The 22848-nt window shown below is 39.6% G+C and overlaps 1 non-coding gene across 1 annotated transcript; it reads left to right on the top strand.

The window, feature by feature from the left end:
• Positions 1–17723: 17723 nt before the first annotated feature.
• Positions 17724–17830, top strand: LOC122692941. Its single transcript, XR_006340753.1, has one exon. It is a non-coding gene; the product is annotated as a U6 spliceosomal RNA (small nuclear RNA).
• Positions 17831–22848: the final 5018 nt, after the last annotated feature.

The following is a 22848-nucleotide window of genomic DNA, read 5'->3' on the forward strand; positions in this document are numbered from 1 at the left end:
AACTGAATTTTCTGTGATATAGTTATCCTGCGAATCTGACCCTTGACTAAAAAAGAGACACTTACCAAATAACATTCTCAATCAGAACCGTGTGTTCCCAGACAGCATCTGTGCAGAGGTGGAAAGGGCATCTGAACCCAACCAAGATAAAGGTTTGGAATACCGTGATGTCATCGCCTTATTGGGAAGTGATTATCCTGCCACCTGTCATTTCAGTGACAATGCTTTCAAAGGGAGTTGAAATTATCTTTGAAAAATAGTTGCAGATTGTACAATTCATTGAAAGCAATTATTATTGATTATAGTGTTTTCTATTGAAAATTGCAGAAATACCTCGGGAACAATTTTCCTGTGGAATATTTTTTAAAGACTCACAGAACATGGAGCAGGAGAGAAAAACTGAGATCTAATAAGTAAAAAACAATGCTGTCTTCTCATTATCTCATGTCAATAGAGATAATCACTGGTGCCCGTGTTGAAGAACCGGCTACCAATGAAGGAGACATAAGAGACACAGATTCGACCCGTGGGTTGGGAAGATCCCCTGGAGAAGGAAATGGCAATCCGCTCCAGTATTCTTAGCTGGAGAATCCCAAGGACCGTGGCGCCTGGCAGATTACAGTCCATAGGATTGCGAAGAGCTGGACAGGACTGAAGTGACTTAGCACACTCAGCACACAGTAGGAATAGGAAACAGTTTTATTCAAGCCAAACTGAGGACTACAACCTAGGAGATAGGCAAGATGATAGTTCAGCAAATATTTTGAAGAGGTGAGGAGTGTTAACCAAAATTTTCATGAACCAAGACCTGATCGAAATAAAGATGTTTATTTGGGGTTGGTTAGGACTGTGGCGGAGAAGGCAATGGCACCCCACTCCAGTACTCTTGCCTGGAAAATCCCATGGACGGAGGAGCCTGGTAGGCTGCAATCCATGGGGTCGCTAAGAGTCGGACACGACTGAGAAACTTCACTTTCACTTTTCACTTTCATGCACTGGAGAAGGAAATGGCAACCCACTCCAGTGTTCTTGCCTGGAGAATCCCAGGGACGGCGGAGCCTGGTGGGCTGCCGTCTATGGGGTCGCCCAGAGTCGGACACGACTGAAGCGACTTAGCAGCGGCAGGACTGTGGCAGGGGTGGCACTGATCCAAGACGTACTTGAATGGTGTTCTGCCAGACTACAAAATTGGGGAGGGGGGCTTCTACAGGCAACCCCCCTGCAAGGTTACGCAAATTATTTGTTAAAAAGTTAGGGTTGTATGGAAACACAATAGAACGTGAATAGCCACACACACAATGGAACACTATTAATAATAAGCCATAAGAAATATGAAATATTGTCATCTGTGACAACATGGATGACCTTGAGGGTTTCGTACTAAGCGAAATAATCAGATGGAGAAAGATCCTAAAATAAGATTCCTCTCACATATGGAATGGAAAAAAAATAAATTAACACACCAAACAAAAACAAAAATGTATAGACAGAGAACAGATTAGCAATTACCAGAAGGGAAGAGGTGGGGTGGGAGGGACAAATGGGTAAAAGGGGTCCACAGTATGTGATAAGTGGATATTAAACTTTTGGTGGTGAGCATGGTGTAGTGTATGCAGAAGTAGAAATATAACATTTTACATAGAAATCTTATATAAGATGGAGTTGAATCATGCTTAGGGGGATCTGAGCGGCTTTTAACGAAAAATGTTTGGCCTTGCTCCCCGTGACATGTGGGATCTTAGTTCCCCGACCAGGATTGGACCCATGCACCCTGCATTGGAAGTGTGGAGTGTTAACCATTGGACCACGAGGGAAGTCCTTGAGTCCCTTGTTATATGTTCTGTCCTGAGCTGTTCTCCCAGACACTCCCCATCCCTTAATCTTGCAGCTCACAACTTAACACTCTGATTAAGATGAGAGAGACATGAGCCGCCTGGGAATGGGAACTGAGTGTCCTGAGCAGCTGGGGGAGCAGGCACTTCCTCACACGCTCTCCTTCTCCCCTACAGGAGAAATTGCAACTGAGAAGGCCTCTCTTGGAATTGGTTGTACTTCTTGGGGTGGGTTGACAGGAGAGTCAAACTGATTCTCTTACTCTCTTCAATGTGCTCAATGTTCATTTTTTTTTTTCTCCAGTGATGAGCTGAAATTTCTCATCTGTACTGTTATGTTCCCACAAGGACCCTCTTCTCTGGACCCCCATTGCTGGGAATAAACCTGAAAGAATTGAAAGCCCAGACCCAAACACATTATTGTGCACCAGAGGTCATAGCAGCGTTATTTATGATAGCCAAAAGGTGGAAACAACTCAAGTGTCCATTAACACATGAATGGATTTCTAACACGTGGTACATTCATACTCTGGGATATCATTCAGTAATAAAAAGCACTGAAGTTCTGACACATGCTGCAATATGGCAAACCTTGAAAACAGCCTAAACAGTTAAAGCAAGACATAAAGGGAAAAATAATGTATGATGTCACTTATAAGGAATATCTCAAATAGACCAGCTTGAGCCAACTGAAAGTAGGTCAGAGATTTCCTGAGCCAGTGCCGAGAGGCGGATGGGGAGTTATTGCTTTATGGGTATATATTTTCCATCTGGCTTGATCTTTTTTTCAAGCTAGTGGTGGTAGATGCAAAACATTGCAAATATATTTATTGCCACTTAATTGAATACTTGAAAAGTATTTAAATGGCAAATTTCTTGTTATATATAATTAAACACTGTATATACACACACCAAAAAAGCTGCAAAGTGAGAGATTTTTGTCCAAATTGTCCCCAAAATTTTCCTCTTAGACTACTTGAAACCTTCATGAACTTTTCTGTTATTGAAGCTAACACAGCTAGTTTGATGGTATAAATATTCACCAACAATCTTAGACCTCTTATACAGATAAACATTTAGGACATAATTGTTTCCACCTACATAAAATATACTCTTTTATGAACAATCTGAAAATTGTGGCAATAATAACATATTGATAAATACCTTAAATGTAAGTGGATTAAATGATCCAACCAAAACACATAGACTAGTTGAATGGATACAGAAATAAGACCCATATATATGCTGTCTATGAGACACACATCAGATCTAGGGATGCATATAGACTGAAAGTAATGGGAGGGAAAAAAGTATTCCACAGAAATGAAAATTAAAGGAAAGCTGAAGTAGCAATATTCATACCAGACAAAATAGAATTTAAAGTAAAGACTGGTATAGAGACAAAGGAGGGCACTACATAATGACTAAGGGTTTAATTCAAGAATATATAACAATTGTAAATATAGATGCACCCTCCTATTGAGGAGGGCCTAAATATATAAGGTGAATACTAGAGGATGAGATGGTTGGATGGCATCACCGACTCAATGGATGTGAGTTTGGGTAAACTTTGGGAGTTGGTGATGGATAGGGAGGCCTGGTGTGCTGCAGTTCATGGGGTCACAAAGAGTCGGACACGACTGAGCGACTGAACTGAACTGAACAGCCATAAAGGGAGAACTTGACATTAATGCAATGATAATGGGGGTTGTTTATCACTCCCACTTTCATCAATGGGCAGATCATCCAGACAGAAAATTAATAAGGAAACATATGCTTTTAATGACACTTTAGACTGGGTGTACCTAATTGATATTTATTGAGCATTTTATCCAAAAGCAACAAAATCCACCTTCTCATATGCACGTAGAGCATTTTGCAGTCTTGACTACATGCTGGGACACAAAGTGATACTCAGTAAATTTAAGAACATTGAAATCATATCGAGCATCATTTCCAATCATAGTGCTATGAGATTCAAGATAAAGTATAGGAAAAAAACTGTGAAGAGCAGTCTGAAAATTCTTAGTAAACTAAATATTAACAAATGAGGGAAAGAAATTGAGTTTTCTATAGAGAATAGAGTCAAATGGTCAGAGCCAAATTAGCAAAAAGTGTTTTCCTCACCTCCAAGATGACAAAACTGTCTTATGAGTGACACGGGTATCACTGTAAATAAGCACAAAGGGGCTGAGTGTTGGGAAACATAAAGACAAAAATACAGACATATCTACCAGCCACTGGCCCGGAATAGCAAATAGAATCATCCAAATGGACAAAAGAGAAGACAGTGAGTACAATAGGCAAAAGGAGCTTGCAAGGGTCAAGATGGTAGATATGGCTCTCACCTCAGCACAAGCTCTGGAAGAATGGCTGTTGCTGTGAATGTGTTGGACTCGCTGCTTGTGCCTGAGCAGGAAAACAACCATGGAGCCACTAGCCCAGACCATGAGACTCAAACATATAAGGTCTGTTGTGAAGTATATGGTCATACATACAAACCTTACAATTCTGTTTGGATTCAATGTGGAACAGTATCCATAATTTACTTTTATACTATAGCTTTCATTGTGTGTTGGAATAGTGATATACAGAATAATAGAGATATTTACCAGAAGATGGAGGATCCAGGAAAGGAAGACACAGAAGCCAATAAACTTTGATGATCTCATTCTGAGCTCCAGCCACCTAGAGAAATGGGGGCAAAGTCTAATGGCTTGGAAGCCACTGAGGAGGGAGGTCATGCTAAGGCAAATCCCTCTGCTCACCCTTTGAAAATAGAAGAGAAGTTTACATCCAGCCTCGTTCAGGAAAATCCTGGATCCAAAAGTTGCCATTGTATGTGGGATCCCTCTGAAGAAAAGCACCAAGGAGTTGGCTAAGATGAGTTGATGGAGAATCAAGTCTGTGGGTCTCACCTTGTGTCCAGTGAGCAAAGTGAAGTTATAAAGACAAAGGAGGAATGAGTTCCCAAGGATCCCCACTCCCGTCTGAATGACTAAGATAATTCCCATTTCCCACTTTGAAGAAGCCATCATATTGGTATCTGGGGGACACTGATTTTATTAATCGTTGGAACCAGAGGAACAGTTAGTTCCAGAAAGAAAAGGAAAAGTTGCCACCATCTCCATGCCCAGTATCCTCGTTTAAGCCTAACACATACTTTCTCGATTTAAACGAGCATCAAGTATGTGCTTATGGGTGCAGACTTTACTCATGATGATGTGGTTCTACTTGGAAATGTGATCTGTGTGAAAGCATTACCTGTGTGGCATATCTGTGCGACCGAGTTTTGTACACGTGTAAATTGAGTGAAGAAGGTCTGTACCCTCTTATCCACAGTTATGACCTGGATGCATTTGGCATTTAAACGCTGGGTACCAAACTGTGTGTAGAATGGGCTGGAATTTTCCCAGATGTCTGGAGAAGTGAATATACAGGCATCAGAACACATATTTATATAGGGTGGGGAGGAATTTAAAGCTAGACTTTTTTTTCTCATTCACCAAATGTTTTTAAAAATTATTAACTGTTTATGTATTTATTTTTGGCTGTGCTGAGTCTTCACTGTGATGTGGTGCAGGGGCTTCTCATTGCCGTGGCTTTTCTTGTTGAGGAACACAGGCTCTAGGCAGGCGGGATCCAGGGGTGGCCGTGCCGGACTTCGTGGTTCCACGGCACTGGAATCTTCTTGTACCAGGGACTGAACCCGCGTCCCCTGCATTGACAGGTGGATTCCTAACTACTGGATGACCAGGGAAGTCCTCAAGCTAGACTTTGAAAGAAAAAAAAGACTGGTTAGAGTGTTTCATTTGTAGAAGTGTACATAGTTCACCTAATTATTAAAAGATATTAGAGCAAAGTAAATGTTTTAAAGACATTAAATTCACAAGTTAAAAAATATATTGACTAGTGGTGTCTATATGTAAAGGAGTACTTCAAGTAATTGAAAATACATAATTTGACTGTATATCCCGAAAAGGAAACTATGAAGGCCAGACTAGCTACAAAGAAAGCTTATGTATTGTCTATATAGCTTACTATAATGTATTGGTAGTTTGAATCAAATATGTTAATATCAATGGGAAAGAGTAATTATGGGAGATGGGATAAATGCAAATATAAAACCAAAGAATTTGAATAAAGTTAAAATTCACCAGTGATGAGAGCAGACAGTACTAACACAAGTATTATTAGATTTTAAATTGATATGTATTTGATTTTGCTTTCCATTGAAAAAAATCTGAAAATTTTGGACAACCCTACAACAATGCCTAATTCTAGCACCCAGTTTATGGATTCAATATATGTCCCAGTATAAGTAAAGAGATTTTTGAGGTGGGGGGGGAATGTTTATTTCATACTTAGGACAGGAACTTTCCAACAGTTAATTGTGAAGCTACTTATCATATACAGAAAGCAAGTAAACAGAACACTGATGTCAGTGATTCCACCTTAAGAAGCTGCTCCGGTGCGATTTTTGTACCACAGTAACTCCCCAAAAGAGACTCATATAAGCCAAATGCCTATAAGTGTTATAAAAATAACTACAAAAGTTAAAGTTGGAAGAGCTTAAGGAAACAGCTCATTATTCAAAAAACTAATAAAGGGTAAATATCAACCATTTCTCTTGTAGTAACTGTACATACTACATTTCACAGGAAGAAATCTTGGTGCTGAACACAAGAAGAAATCTTTGTATTGAACATAAAATTGAACTGTTTTGGATAAGACCTGTGGATGGACATAAAAACATTATTCATCATGGGAAAATATACAGAAATACAAATTAAATAATAAAAAATAAATTCAACAACATGTTGGGAGAGACTTCCCCATGAGGACAACTCCTTCTTCCAGATGCACTGATGTTTCATTATTGGAGGATGAAATACAAGGACATTTTCAAATTGTGAAGACACAAGTCCACTATGCTGGACAGTATGTTATTGAGTCACTATCTTCCTGGCATGCTCATTTCATTATGGCTGGAATAACAGCTGTGAGATAATTTCCACTTCCATGATCAAGAACTGAAATCATTTTACACTTGAGAAAAAATGGAATCATTAGTAGAATTGGTAATATAATTTAGAATAGTCACAACTCAAGATAGCCACTTTTTTTCCTTTTGTAGCAAGAGTCTCCTTAAATGTATAAACAAAAATACATAAATATAATTTTTAAAAACAATATTAAAATTAAGTGGTGTGCAGAAAACACTGAATGAAAACCTATAACTATATTTAAATCACAGGATTCATTTTAAGTAACAGCAGAGAAAATTTTCCAGAATGGCTATTTTCCCAATGTTAATAATTCAGTTAACACTAAGAAGTATGAATAAAATTCCAATGAAAATGGAATACTAATATCAAAATAACACAAATTTTGTAAAAAAAAAAAAAAGTTTAACAAAATGAACTTGCCTTACTATGTATAAAATAGAACAGTAATTACAGGTTTCTACTGGCAAAAGCCCAAAACAGAATAGAGCATGGAGCTTGCAAGTTTATATTTGCAAATATTTATATGATAAGTGTGAAAGTGCTGCACTCAATATGCCAACAAATTTGGAGAACTCAGCAGTGGCCACAGGACTGGAAAAGGTCCGTTTTCATTCCAATCCCTAAGAAAGGCAATGCCAAAGAATGTTCAAACTACTGCACAACTGCACTCATCTCACACACTAGAAAAGTAATGCTCAACATTCTCCAAGCCAGTCTTCAGCAATGTGTGAACAGTTGAACTTCCAGATGTTCAAGCTGGTTTTAGAAAAGGCAGAGGAACCAGAGATCAAATTGCCGACATCTGCTGGATCATTGAAAAAGTAAGAGAGTTCCAGAAAAACATCGATTTCTACTTTATTGACTACACCCAAGCCTTTGACTGTGTGGATCACAACAAATTGTGGAAAATTCTGAAGGATATGGGAATACCAGACCACCTGATCTGCCTCCTGAGAAATGTGTATGCAGGCCAGGTAGCAACAGTTAGAACGGGACATGGAACAACAGACTGGTTCCAAGTGGGAAAAGGAGCACGTCAAGGCTGTATATTGTCACCCTGCTTATTTAACTTATATGCAGAGTACATCATGAGAAACGCTGGGCATGAGAAACGCTGGGCTGGAGGAAGCACAAGCTGGAATCACGATTGCCAGGAGAAATATCAATAACCTCAGGTATGCAGATGACACCACCCTTATGGCAGAAAGTGAAGAGGAACTGAAAATCCTCTTGACGAAAGTGAAAGAGGAGAGTGAAAAAGTTGGCTTAAAGCTCAACATTCAGAAAACTAAGATCATTGCATCCGGTCCCATCACTTCATGGCAGATAGATGGGGAAATGGTAGAAACAGTGGCTGACTTTATTTTTTGGGGTTTCAAAATCACTGCAGATGGTGATTGCAGCCATGAAATTAAAAGACGCTTACTCCTTGGAAGGAAAGTTATGACCAACCTAGACAGCATATTAAAAAACAGAGACCTTACTTTGTCAACAAAGGTCCGTCTCACCAGGGCTATGGTTTTTCCAGTAGTCGTGTATGGATGTGAGAGCTGGACTATAAAGAAAGCTGAGTGCCGAAGAATGGATGCTTTTGAACTGTGGTGTTGGAGAAGACTCTTGAGAGTCCCTTGGACTGCAAGATCTAACCAGTCCATCCTAAAGGAAATCAGTCCTGAGTGTTCATTAGAAGGACTGATGCTGAAGCTGAAACTCCAATACTTTGGCCACCTGATGCGAAGAGCTGACTCATTTGAAAAGACCCTGATGCAGGGAAAGATTGAAGGTGGGAGGAGAAAGGGACGACAGAGGATGATATGGTTGGATGGCATCACCAACTCAATGGACATGAGCTTGGGTAAACTCTGGGAGTTGGTGATGGACAGGAAGGCCTGGCGTGCTGTGGTCCATGGGGTCACAAAGAGTCAGACACGACTGAGCGACTGAACTGAAATGAACTAAACTGAACTGAAGTCTATGAAGTTTATATATGATAAAAGTTCATTAATTAATTTAGAGAAATTACCTATTTAACATAGAATATTAAAATCTTTGGAGATTTAGTTAGGACACTAGAGCTATGTTTCCAACATTAATCTTAGGGAAAAAAATAAATACTAGCTCTACATATAAGGAACTGTTAATATCTTAGGGAAAAACGCTGCAGTGTAGCCTCTCGATGTTGCCTGGGCAGAGTATTACTAAGCATGTATGAAACCTGAGGATTTCATTTTTTCATCTCCATATTTATAAAAATTAGAAGTTTTTCACTTTTATAGTATCTTGTGCTGAATGATTCCTAAAGCAAAAAAATAAAATGAAAACATTTAGATACATAGAACACCAAGAGGTGATTATAACCTCAGTGCTTTTTTGGGGAAACTGAATATGAATAAACAATTTTTAGAAAAGAAATCACACATTATAAACTATCATTTTCTCATAAGCCAAGTTATATTGAAAAGGACACGGAATGTTTCACATATTCATGTGAGTGCTGAAATTTCATTTTAGGGTTAATGTCCTCTAATAAAGAATTAGATAATGTATCTTTTCTATCAAAAAATCCTCTATCAAAATCCTAATCAAATATGATTTAAACTTTGAAATTTGTAAAAAATGGGCTTGGACTTCCAGGGTGATGCAGTGGTTAAGAGTCTGAGCTTCCAGCTCAGGGAGCACAGGTTCATTAGCAGGTTGGGAAATATCTCAGATGCTAGGCAGTGCAACAACAAAAAATTTTTTTTTAATTTAAAAACTGTAAAAATGTTAAAATGTATAATTTTAAAATTGTAAACAAATTTTGCAATTTTCGATATTGTACATTTTAAAACTCCAAATTCTCCTGCTGCCTGCACGTCCCCACAGACAGGGTGTAGACACCCCACCAGAGCGACCGGGGCGCCAGCGTGAAAGCCGGCCACCACCACCGGTCCCCTCCCTGCCCTCCCCTCCTGTGCCCGCGGAGCACGCACCCCGTCCAGTGAGGTCCCGTCTTTCACCCTGTGTGTGTGCGCCCCCCTGAACCCCAGGAAAGGCCCTGGCCCTCAGATCCACCCCCCTTTCTCTCTCTCCGCCCCACCTACTTGGGTGTACCTCTCGCTGGGTGAGCTCTCCCCCTGTGGCCTTCTCTTGCCACCAGTGACTGTCTCTCTAAGACCTGTGAGGATAATAAGCTCTTTTTCCCTGGACTTCTTCCATTCCTTCCTGTATCTTCCTCTGATGGAATATCAAAGGATACAAAGCAAGCACAAATTTAAATTTAAAAATTCATTTAGTGTGCTGAACACATAAAATTCTATACATTTTATCAATATAAAATTCTACATATTTGTAAGATTTGTTTTCTCATCTCGTCTCCAAAATGACTGTGCAGTTTAGGATTAAGTGAATTAAATGCTGTGTAAAATACATTTCAGTCATATTTCAGTAACTGAAACAAAAAAAGCATTTTGTATTAGAGTGTGCGGACATGCCTCAGTAAACAAGCTACAACACTAGTGATGAAAAAATCTAGCCAGGTGGAGGATGAGCAGGAGGTGAACATATCTCATTATTGATGTTCATTCACATCACTTGGACATGATTAGTATGTTTTATAAGAGATACAGAAGATGAATCACTCTGCCATAAATCAACAGATGTGGTTTAAAAGAAATCTTAGTGACTGAGTATAAATATTCACCAAGTGAAGCAGGGCTACTTATCTGAGGTAAGAAAGTGGAAAGGAGAAGGGTAGGGGGTGTCAGACTGAATATTCACCTTAAATTTATAGACATCTTGATGTGTGAAAATGTTCATAATAAAATTTGTAGTTTTACAATTAAAATTTTATCATTTAGAAAATATTTAAGACTTAAAGGAGGAAGTTTGACTATAACTAATGAAATAAAAATATGTAATAACATTAAGACAGTGAAGTAAATGGTGAGAAAGGCAAAGATTTGAGAATCTTTAGGAAGAGACATCAAAAAACTGAATATAACACAGGTAGGAAGAACTTACGGCTGATTCATGTTGTTGTATGCCAGAAATCAACACAATATTTGAAGTAATTATCCTCCACTTAAAAAGAAATACATTTTCAAAAAACAAGTAAGAAGATAGAACATGCCAATTAATAAAACTTTGTTTACATAGAAAAACCAGGATTCCATAAATTTGGAATTTGCTGTGGTTATTAATCATTCCAGCTATTAAAAACTTCAGCAATACATGATAGTAAAGGATCATGATATTTCCTGAATTGCAAGGTTTTGAGTAACAAAGGGAGGCCCTAAAATAAGTGACTCCCGTTCTCCTAGAGAAGGATTTGAACATGACCATCAAACAAATTCTCTAGTCAGAATTTTATTTGATTAGTATTGTTATCATTTTAAATTAATGAACATACATTTTAGAGAGTAGACAGAGCAAAGATTAATCACAGAAGGTGAATAGCGAGGCACTTAACATCTGGTTACATTACATACCATGATAATATGATGATCTTAAGGTACTGAAGTCTTTGATTATTCTTTTTTTTTCCTAAACCCCACAAAAATTAAGCATATTTTGGGGTTTTTAAAAAATAGACATTTTATTTCCTTAAAAGGAGAACGACAAGACTTTCAGTTTTCTAAATAAGAGCTAAATGTTAACACATTGATGACTGAAATTGTAGAATTATATTATTAAAGACACGATTTAGCACCACAGGCTAACAAGAAGATACAACAAACCCAAATATGCGTTCCATCCTCTCACTCAGGCCTCAGGTAACTCGCCACTCAGAGCTGGGAGATCAGCATCGTTCTCTAGTTGCTGGGCACTTGCCTGAAGTGTGAAGTCTTCAGAGGGAACGCTGTGAGGTCAGCACCTTTACTCAAAGAAACGTGAAGGAAGATTTCATAGAAGCTGAAAATGAAAGGGGAGAGACATCAGGCAGCAGAAGAGTGGGCAGAGGGGGAGGAATGCATCAAATGTGTGCAGGAAGCATAATCCTCACTGTATACAAAGGTATATTTGTGTTCCCATCCCAGGGAACACAAGAGAGAGAATTTGATGTATATTGGTGTTTTAAACTGAATTATCTGTAATATAATTATCTTGTGAATCTGACAGCTAAAAAGTAGATCCTTACCAAATCATTGGCAGTCAGGACTGTGTGTTCCCAGACAGCATCTGTGCAGGTGTTGAAAGGCGCAACTGAACCCAAGATGAAGGTCTGGAATACCATGATGTCATCTCCTTATTGGGAAGTGATTATCCTGTCACCTGTCATTTCAGTGGCAATACTTTCAGAGGGAGTTGAGATTATCTTGAAAAAATATTTGTGCATTATTCAAATCACTGAAAGCAATTACTACTGATGGTAATGTTTTCTATGGAAAATTACAGAAACAACTTGGGAACAATTTACCTGTGAAGTATTTAAGAAGTCTCAGGGAACACCAGTGTTGTCAACCAGGCAGGCAAATGTATAACTTGGAAAATCATAAGACCCCCCCGAGTGGCTGTGGTTCCAACCACTGGCCAATTTTTAACTTGTGTTACCACCTGATGCAAAGAGTCCACTCATTGGAAAAGAACCTGATGCTGGGAAAGATTGAAGGCAGAAGGAAAAGGGGGCAACAGAGGATGAGAAGTTTAGATAACATCATCGGCTCAATGGACATGAATTTGAACAAACTCCAGGCGATGGTGAAGGACAGGGAAGCCTAGCATGCTGCAGTCCATGGGGTCACAAAGACATGACTTAGCAACTGAACAACAGCAAAACCAGGTCATCAGATCCAGATGGCTGTTTGAAAGATTCTCAGTTTTAAGAATTACAAAAATTATAGCTGAAACCATATGCAGGCAAACAAATGATGTCTTTGATATAAGTGAAGTATGTGATCTCCCCCTTCCTGACCTTGGTAGTGAATAATCGTGCAGTATATTAAGGCGATAAGCTAATGTACAATATATATTTTCTAAAAAAACTCAGACATAGTAATTTTTTCCTTTCTTTTTTGCTTCTATTATGCTATGGTTATATCTTCAGTAGCAGTTTAAAATTGGGTAGAAATCTAATCGCATTGCTGGAAACCACTACTTAAGCATTAAGTGTGTGGCATTCTCAATCAAAAAGACAAAATATTACCATGAATATATTTATGGGCATACATGAATTCAGTTTTAATACTGGTATATAACTCAGTTGTATATATGCCAAATATGCTAGAGTAAAATTATTTTCTATTCATATTAATGAGTTTAGAATATACACAAATGCAAGGTTTTGTTTTTTTTTAATGTTGTGACCATAACATGGATCTTAGTTCCTCAACCTGGGATTGAACCCACAGCTCCTGCAGTGGAAGCATGGAATCTTAACCACTGGATCATTAGGGAAGTCCTCAAATGCAAATTTTTTAAAAATACAAATTTTCTCTCCAGAGAGAATATTATCTTGAAAATATGAGGAAAAGCATCTTATGGAAATGTGTTCAACCATAGAATTAATATGTGAAAACATTGAAACAAACTGAAGAACTTAAAAGCAGATCTAAATAAACATAAAGACAAAGCATAGTCCTTTGTGGGAAACTTAAATATAATAAAAACTCAATCAGCTAGAATGGTATGATTTTTATAATGTAAATGCTAATATTTCTAAATACCTGATAAAAAGAAGACAAATAGGAATTTCCTGGCAGTCCAGTGGTTAGGAGCCAGCGCTTTCACTGCAGTGGTCCAGGTTCAGTTGCTGGGTGAACCCCCAGCTTCAGATCCCCACAAGCCACATGACACAGACAGAAAAACAAGAAGTCAAATAAAATCATATTTAGAGGGAGATACAGTTCTACTAGATTTTTTAAAATTTCAAACGCAATGTATTTAGTAAAGAATCATATATTAAAGTCAGTGATATTGAATATGTATTCGAGAGTAAATAACATAAAGCATTGTGTGTAAATAACATAAAGTAGTGAGGGTAAGAGAGACAGGACTGAAGAGACTGAGACATAAGTAGGAAATTAGTGTATAATATGCAAAATATAAGGGATTTAATAGTTGAGTGAAAATGAATTTTTAAAATATGAGCGCTATTGGAAAAAGAGAACTAAAACTCTACTTCGTGTCATTAAAATAAGTACATAATTTATGTGCTTGTACATAAACACAAAAACTAAAACCTAGCAGATTTAATATATAAAAGTGCAGGCGTTTAAAACATGGATAATGGCACAGACCTATTAACAATTAAAAAAATGGGAATGATTCAATGTTTTAAGCAGATTTTACAGTTTGCAAAGTTGTTCAAGTCATAGACGGTGCTTTAGAGAAAAAAAGAATAAAACTGTAGGAGAAAACAAACTGTCAACATCTGGTAACTACCGAAACATTTTAAATGTTATGGAATCTAACAAACATTTGCAAAATTGAAAAGGATGGAGTAACTGTGTGAATCCATCACAACCATCGACAGAACCAATTCACAGAGAAACTCAGTTTATGTTATCCTACCCTGCCACCCTTGCAAACCTTCTCCTGTTAAAGCTAACCCCAGAAGTTGTATCACTGCACCCCTAAATACTTCAGTGACTATCTCTGGAAGACAAAGACACTTTAAAAACATACGTATATTTTTGGTTCCACTGGATCTCTGTTACTGCGGAAGCTTTCTCCAGTTGTGACCAGTTGGGGCTATTCTTCGCTGCGGTGAGCAGGAATGAGAGAGCCTCACCCCGACCCCCGCCCTGCAATAGGGAAAGCACCGGGCAGCAACGGAAGTCCCCCCACAGCCAAAAATAAATAAATATATCAGCTCAGTTCCCTCGCTCAGTTGTGTCCGACTCTTTGCGACCCCGTGGACTGCAGCACACCAGGCCTCCCTGTCCATCACCAACTCCGGGAGCTTGCTCAAACTCATGTCCATTGAATCGGTGATGCCATCCAACCATCTCATCCTCTGTCGTCCCCTTCTCCTCCCGCCTTCAATCTTTCCCAGCATCAAGGTCTTTTCAAATGAGTCAGCTCTTCGCATCAGGTGGCCAAAGTATTGGAGTTTCAGCTTCAGCATCAGTCCTTCCAATGAACACCCAGGACTGATCTCCTTTAGGACGGACTGTTGGATCTCCTTGCAGTCCAAGGGACTCTCAAGAGTCTTCTCCAACACCACAGTTCAAAAGCATCCATTCTTCGGCGCTCAGGTTTCTTTATAGTCCAACATCCATACATGAACTACTGGAAAACCATAGCTTTGACTAGACGGGCCTTTGTCGTCAAAGAGATGTCTCTGCTTTTTAATATGCTGTCTAGGTTGGTCATAACTTTCCTTCCAAGGAGCAAGCGTCTTTTAGTTTCATGGCTGCAGTCACTATCTTGCAGTGCTTTTGGAGACCAAGAAAATGACGTCTGTCGCTGTTTCCATTGTTTCCCCATCTAAAATTACTAGAAGTTGCCAAGCCTACTCAGAGTTGGTGTCAGCGATGGCTCTGATTCTCTTTCTCAATGATTATCTGAGATTACTTACCCTTTAAAGAAAAGAAGAAGAAGAAGAAAGTGTGTTCAGGCAGACGGGAAGGAGTGGGGTGGTGGGATGGGGGTGGCAGGTCCTTCCCCTCCCAGTTTGGGAAATTCTAACTCAAGGTGGGGCCGCAGCAGGACAGGAGGACTGGAGAACGGGCTCCCTCTAGTGGCCACGTTAAGAATAGACTGAAGCCTGGCGAAAAGACGAGAGGCCAGTCAGGAGTTGACTCCAGCAAGCCAAGAGACAGAGGATGGACTAATGACATAAAACTTATACTTGAAGGTAAGACAAGGCAACTTAAGCATAAAATTCTCTGTGTGTTTGTTTGGGCCTCGCCTCTCCCCCTTTTGTGTGCATCTGTGTTATACATTAACCAGATTCCCTCACAGGAGGGAATTCCTGGTGAACCATAAAAAGAAATGTGTTTTGTTTTTTTTCTTTCTTCTGACACTAGCGTCATAACTTTTTTTTGTTTGGCCACGTGGCCTATGGGATCTTAGATCCCTGACCAGATATCAAACTCATGCCCTCTGCAGTGGAAGCGAAGTATCTTAACCACCAGACGGCCAAGGAAGTTGCATAATGTAAATTCTTTTTAAAATATATATATATATATATTTTTTTTTAAATTTATTTGGCTGTGCTGAGTTTTATTTGTGGCATGTGGGATCTAGTTCCTGACCAGGGATTGAACCTATGCCCCCTGCATTTGGAGCATAAAGTCCCGGTCACTGGACCACCAGGGAAGTCCCCACAGTTACTTCTTAAACATCAGTCCATAACCTTTCTGTCCCACAACCAGGGACAACTTTTTTGTTTTTTCAATTTTTTTGGCCGCGTTGCACAGCATGTGGGATCTTAATTGTCCAGCCAGAGATTGAACCTGGGCCCCCTGCATTGGGAGCACAGAGTCTTAGCCACTGAAATACCAGGGAAGTCCCCCAGGGACAAGTTTTGTGGAAAACTATTTTTCCATGGAATGGGGCGCAGGGGATGGTTGCAGGATGATTCAACTACATTATATTTATTGTGCACTTTATTTCTATTGTTATTACATCAGGTCCACCTCAGATCACCAAGCATTAGATCCTGGAGACTGGGGACTCCTGTCTTAAAGGATTAGCGTTGTTTCCCAACTCTGTAGGAGTCTTAGGGACTTGTTGCTTGCCTTGTACATGCGCTGACCTGGACCCTGTAGCGTTAGTGAAATTTATGTAAAATGTCTGTATGTCACTTTGATGTACGGTCGTTTGTCTCAAAAATGTATACAACTGTGCCTTCGACTTCTAACAGGTGCAACAGTTCTCAGAGATTCTGAAATCCTGTCTTCTGGGTTATAACCTTCAGTTTGTCTTGAATAAAAGTTATTTTCTTCTTGATTGTTAGTTGAATTTTAGTTGACAGGACTGAGGGTCCTGGCAGTGGAAGGGCGACAAGTGGTTTGACCCTGGATCCAACTGAAAGAAGAGAACAGATAATGACCAGGCTATTGCACTGGTCCCTTTCTTGTCAAATACAATCCTTTTGTTTTCCACACTCTTACTCTCCCTCATCTTATATGGGGTGGTCACTCACTCCACGTGAGTTGGGAAAGGGAGGTGGGGAGTTCCAAAGAATCTCCTCCTGTTGTCTTTCTTTTTTTTCTTTTTTAAAAGCTATTTATTTGGCTGACCAGGTCTTGGCCATGTCACATGAGATCTTCAGTCTTCACTGAGGTGCACGGGATCCTTAGTTGCAGCGTGAGAACTCTTGGTTGAAGCGTGCGGGACCTGGGGGAGCCCCTGTTGCCTTTCTTCCTGCTCAGTACATGACCCTGCCAACAGCCAATTTTTAAACCAGGAGCCTTAGAACATTAAAACTCCAACTTCACGCTCAGTCCTCACATTCAGTCTCTCAAATGATGTACTTCGTCAGTGTAAAATAATCAACACTCTCTCTCTTCCCACTGAAATGATCTTCGTTTCAGCCCCTGCAACTTTGCTGGACTAGGAACCTCTCCGGTGGGGTCCTGGGGCAACCCTCTGACTCACAAGCCCCAGACTAGCACAGGAGGAAAGAATATTAACCTTGTTCTCTGGCTCGCTCGCGATCCACAAGTCCTGGAAAATTAGCAAGTGGTACCAAAGGGGCTTCCCTGGTGCCACAGTGGGTAGCCCACCTGCCAATGCTGGAGACACCAGTTTGCTCCCAGGTCCGGGAAGATCCCACATGCCGTGGAGCAACTAAGCCCGTGTGGTGCAACTACTGAGGTCTGTGGAGCACAAGAGAAGCCACCACAATGAGAAGCCAGGGCATTGTAATAAAGACCCAGCACAGCCAAAAATAAATACATGCATTTTTTAAAAAAAAGTTTCTATTACACTCACTTAGAACAAAACCTGATCAGTATTCACTGAGGCAACACAGGTACTAAAATTGGAATGACACAGAGATGGTTAGCATGGCCCCTGAGCAAGGACAACAGGCATATTTATGAAATGTTCTATATTCAAAAAAGAAAACTTGACCAGAACATGAGACTAAACTTTATACCTCCAATTAGTGTGCGTGTTCTTACACTTCACTGCAGAAATATTAGTTTAACTATAGAAAGCTGGAGCTGGATGAAAATTCCGAAGATTGCATCAACAGGCACATTTTATCCAATCATGTCTTTGAATGCATTACTGTCCTAGGCCCTATCAAAGGGAGGAGCTTTGGGAGGGCAGACCAGATGAACCCAGTTCAGAGAGCAAGTCACACGGTGAAGAGTCCTCAGCTGTCAGCCCAGGATCACCCAGCTTGAGGTTCAGTCTTCTGGAGGAGGTGAGTTTCCTGGACAAAGGCAAAACTTTAAACTTTGTATTCGAGCCAAAGCTCAGTGCATTCGTATGTGGGGAAAATTCATAGGAACCGGCTTTTCCAAGCTTTCAGGTACAGGCACTCAGTCGTGTCCAGCTGTTCGTGACCCCGTGGACTGTAGCCAGGCTCTCCTGACCATGGGATTCTCTAGGCAAGAATACTGGAGTGGGTTGCCATTTCTCCAGGGGATCTTCCCCACCCAGGGATGGAACCTACATCGCCAGTAGTTCCTGCATTAGCCAGCGGATTCTTTACCACTGAGCCACATGGGAAGCCCACTTTTCCAAGCTTAGAGGATGTTTTTTTTGACAACTTCTCTGGCCCCAGAGAGTTTGATGTTATGAGCTCTGTTTAAAGACCTGGCCTGATGGAAGACACTTCTTTCTTTTTCTTCCCTTCCGCGCTCTGGCACACTTTGGGGCATGCGGGATCTTACTTCCTGGAGCAGGGATTGATCCTGTGTCCCCTTCATTGCAAGGCAGATCCTTAACTGGACCACCGGAGAATTCCCAAATTCCAAGGTCTTAACCTCAATGCCCCACAGTGTCCCTGTGGGATTAAGTGCATGTCTGCAAGTGTGACCAGATGGTCTGTGTATGCCTGGAGTTGTCCTGAAAGAACTTGTGGGAGGCCCAGATGGAGAGGCCGTGGGATCTACAGAAAAATAACCAAAGACCAGTGTACTTGGATATGGAGAACCACCTAGAACACCTAAGATGTGGGTCAGGGGAATACATGCCCCAGCTAGGCCCTATGCTGCTAGGAAGGATTTGATATTTTTCGCTGAGAGAAAAGAATGGTAAAACGTGGTGTCCTTAGAAGATTAGCATTATAGGGCCATCTGCCAGTATGTAATAAATGCATTAAGAAAAGGAAAGAATGTATTAAATTTTCTCCTATGGGGTCCTTCTGGGTTTATCTTTGCTTTTTTATTGATGAGATCAAGGCAGTTGATCTGATCAGACTGCTTAATGAGGTTGACACCAAATGTGAAATATCATCAACTAACAGAAACCAGGGCTTCCCAGGTGGCATTAGTGGCAAAGAATCCGCCTGCCCATGCAGGAGATGTAAGAGATTTGATCCCTGGGTGGGGAAGATGCCCTGGAGGAGGAAATGGCAACCCATTCCAGTATTCTCACCTGGAAGATCCCATGGACAGAGGAGCCTATCAGGCTACAATCTATGGGGTCAAACAAAGTTGGACATGAAATGACTTAGCATGCAGGTATGCAACAGAAAACAACTTGATTTCTGTGTGCCTGTCATGCTCCCACCAAGCCCTTTTGTTTTATGGTATAAAATTGAAAAAAAAAAATATATATATATATGAATCCTTGAATTACTAACCATATAGAAAATTGAAAAGGACACAGAAATAGGCAAATTATATACAAGATGGACTTAATAATTTTTTAGTGAGGTATAATTGATATATGACATTATTAGTTTCAAATGGGGAATTCCCTGTCAGTTTAGTGGTTAGGACTCCATGCTTTCACTTCCAAGGGCCCAGCAGTGCAAAAAAAAAAACCAACAACCAAAACATCAAACAAACTTTCAGATGTACAATATAATGATTTTATATTTATAATATTGTGAAATAATCACTAAAATCAGTTCAATTCAGTTGCTCAGCTGTGTCCTCCTCTGCAACCCATAGACTATAGGATACCAGGCTTCCCTGTCCATCACCAAGTCCGGGAGTTTGCTCGAACTCATGTCTATCAAGTCAGTGATGCCATCCAACCATCTCATCTCTGTTGTCCCCTTCTCCTCCTGCCTTCAATCTTTCCCAGCATCAGGGTCTTTTCCATGAAGTCACTTCACATCAGGTGGCCAAAGTACTGAAGCTTCAGCTTCAGCATCAGTCCTTCCAATGAATATTCAGAATTGATTTCCTTTAGGATTGACTGGTTGGATCTCCTTGCAGTCCAAGGGACTCTCCAAGAGTCTTCTCCAACACCACAGTTCAAAAGCATCAATTATTTGGCGCTCAGCTTTCTTTATGGTCCAACTCTCAAATCCATACGTGGCTACTGGAAAAACCATAGTTTTGACTTAGAACTTTGTTGGCAAAGTGATGTCTCTGCTTTTTAATATGCTGTCTAGGTTGGTCATAGCTTTTCTTCCAAGGAGCAAGTGTCTTTTAATTTCACGACTTTTTAAATAAAAAGCTTATTTTCATGGCTAATTAAAATCACTAAAATAAGTTGTTAATATCATCACCATATATAGTTGTGAAAATTTTTTTCTTATGATGAAAACATTTAAGATTTACTCTCAAAAAGTAAAAATAAAAAATATTTACTTTCTTAGCAACTTTCAAATATGTAATTCTGTATTATTAACTATAGTGCCATCGGTACTTGCTTCCACACACCAGTGGGAAAGGGCAGGGATTAGAAACAGATAGACCATAATAAAGTTGTCAATTTGATAAACACAGTGAAGCAGAGACAAATGTTGTTCACAAGGAAGAGTAACTTTGGAGGGAAAAACAAAACTGGAAGTGCAATGAGGGAAATTTTCCTAAGTGATGTATCATTGAACTGTGTCTCAGTGATGTAACTGGGGTAGGCAGCAAGATGTCTGTGCCTGATGCAGTTTTCAGCACAGAGAAATAAAGTGTATGAGTTCCATCCTATTGCTTCGATTTGGTTCCTTTTCTCTATTTTTTCTAATATTTTACATTCTTACAATAATTAAAAGGACATACTTTATACAGATCATTGCCTTTTTAAACTGGGGGCTTCCCTGTTGGCTCAGATGGTAAAGAATCTGCATATAATGCAGGAGACCAGTTTCAATCCTCCGGGAAGATCCCCTGGACAAGGAAATGGCTACCCACTCTAGTATTCTTGCCTGGAGAATTCAATGGACAGAGGAGCCTGACTGGTTACAGTCCATGGGGTTGCAAAGAGTCAGATAGGACAGAGCAACTAACGCTTTATTTAATTGTATTGAGCCAGTCTTATGTCTTCCATAAATCAGGTGACTGAATATATGTCACTCTGTATTGGGACCCTTTTCTGTTATGTTGCTCTATTTTTGTGGCACTATGACACCATCTTAGTTATTATAATTTCAATAGTATTTTACTATCTGATTGTGTGAATCCTCCAAGTTTATTTTTTAATATTTATTTTTATTTATTTATTATTTGTTTGGCTGCACCGAGTCTTATTTGCATCATGTGGGATCTAAGTTCCCTGACCAGGGGTTGAAGCCAGGCCCCCTACATTGGGAGCTCAGAGTCTTGGCCACTGGACCACCAGGGAAGTCTCCCTCCAAATTTATTCTGCAGAAATACCCTATTTTTTGGCTTTCCGCTACATGTCATTTAGAATTGCTTTGTCAGTTTTCTCTCTCTCTCTCACACACACATCTTCTGGATTGTCCTGGAAAATACATTGACTATACAATCCATCCAGAGAGAACTTCCATTTCCAATAATATTGAGCCTCTGAATCAATTCATAAATGTGACTTTTCTCTTCATACATTTATTATCTTGTAGTTGTCTACAGATAACTTGCATATCTTACATTAGATTTGTTCATAGGTATTTAGTGTTGGAAATCATGATAAAAGTTATTTAATTTTATGTTTCTCTTTTGGAATATTGACTTTGTAAAAGGCACCTTGCTAAATTCATCTAGTCTAATATTTGTAGATATTTAGGGTTTTTTCCCAAACAAAATCGGGCTGTCTATAAATAATAGTTGATAATTTTCTTTTTTACATTTTTAAAATTTTAAATTGTTTTCAGCCATGCCATGCAGCATATGCAATCCTAGCTCTCTTACGAGGGATGGAGTCCATGTCCCCTGCAGGGAAAGCACAGAGTCCTAACCACTGGACCACCAGGGAAGTCCTTGGTACATTTTCTGATCTTATTTAACTGGCTGGATACCAGTCATATGTTGTATAGAGTTGACAATGGACTTCCATCTCTCAATCCCAAGAATAAAACTTTTAAGAACAATTTTTGTTGTACTTTTAAGTGTAATTTTTGTTGTAGTTATTTTGTAATTATTTTATCACAGTGAAAGTGTCCTTCTATTCCTAGCTTAGCAAGTGTCTTTCTTAGGATTGAGTACTGACTTTTATTAAACATATTCAATGTATCTGCTTATGTGGTAGTATGTTCTTTCAGTTCTATTAACGTGGTATTTTTGAAATTATGTGGCTTTTTGAAATTTAACCCAAAATGCATGCAGAACATAGAATTCATCTACACATAATATACTTTCTTTACACATGACTTGGTTTCTTTTTTTTTTTTCAAGTACAGATCAGTTCTTTTATTTTATTTATTTATTTATTTTTTATTTATTTTTATTAGTTGGAGGCTAATTACTTTACAATATTGTAGTGGTTTTTGTCATACATTGACTTGAATTAGCCATGGATTTACATGTATTCCCCATCCCAATCCTCCCTCCCACCTCCCTCTCTACCCGCTCCCTCTGGGTCTTCCCAGTGCACCAGGCCCGAGCACTTGTCTCATGCATCCAACCTGGGCTGGTGATCTGTTTCACCCTAGATAATATACATGTTTCGATGCTGTTCTCTCAAAACATCCCACCGTCGCCTTCTCCCACAGAGTCCAAAAGTCTGTTCTGTACATCTGTGTCTTTTTCTGTTTTACGTATAGGGTTATCATT

The sequence above is a fragment of the Cervus elaphus genome, chromosome 4, assembly GCF_910594005.1.
Source record: "Cervus elaphus chromosome 4, mCerEla1.1, whole genome shotgun sequence".
NCBI classification, from domain to species: Eukaryota; Metazoa; Chordata; class Mammalia; order Artiodactyla; family Cervidae; genus Cervus; species Cervus elaphus.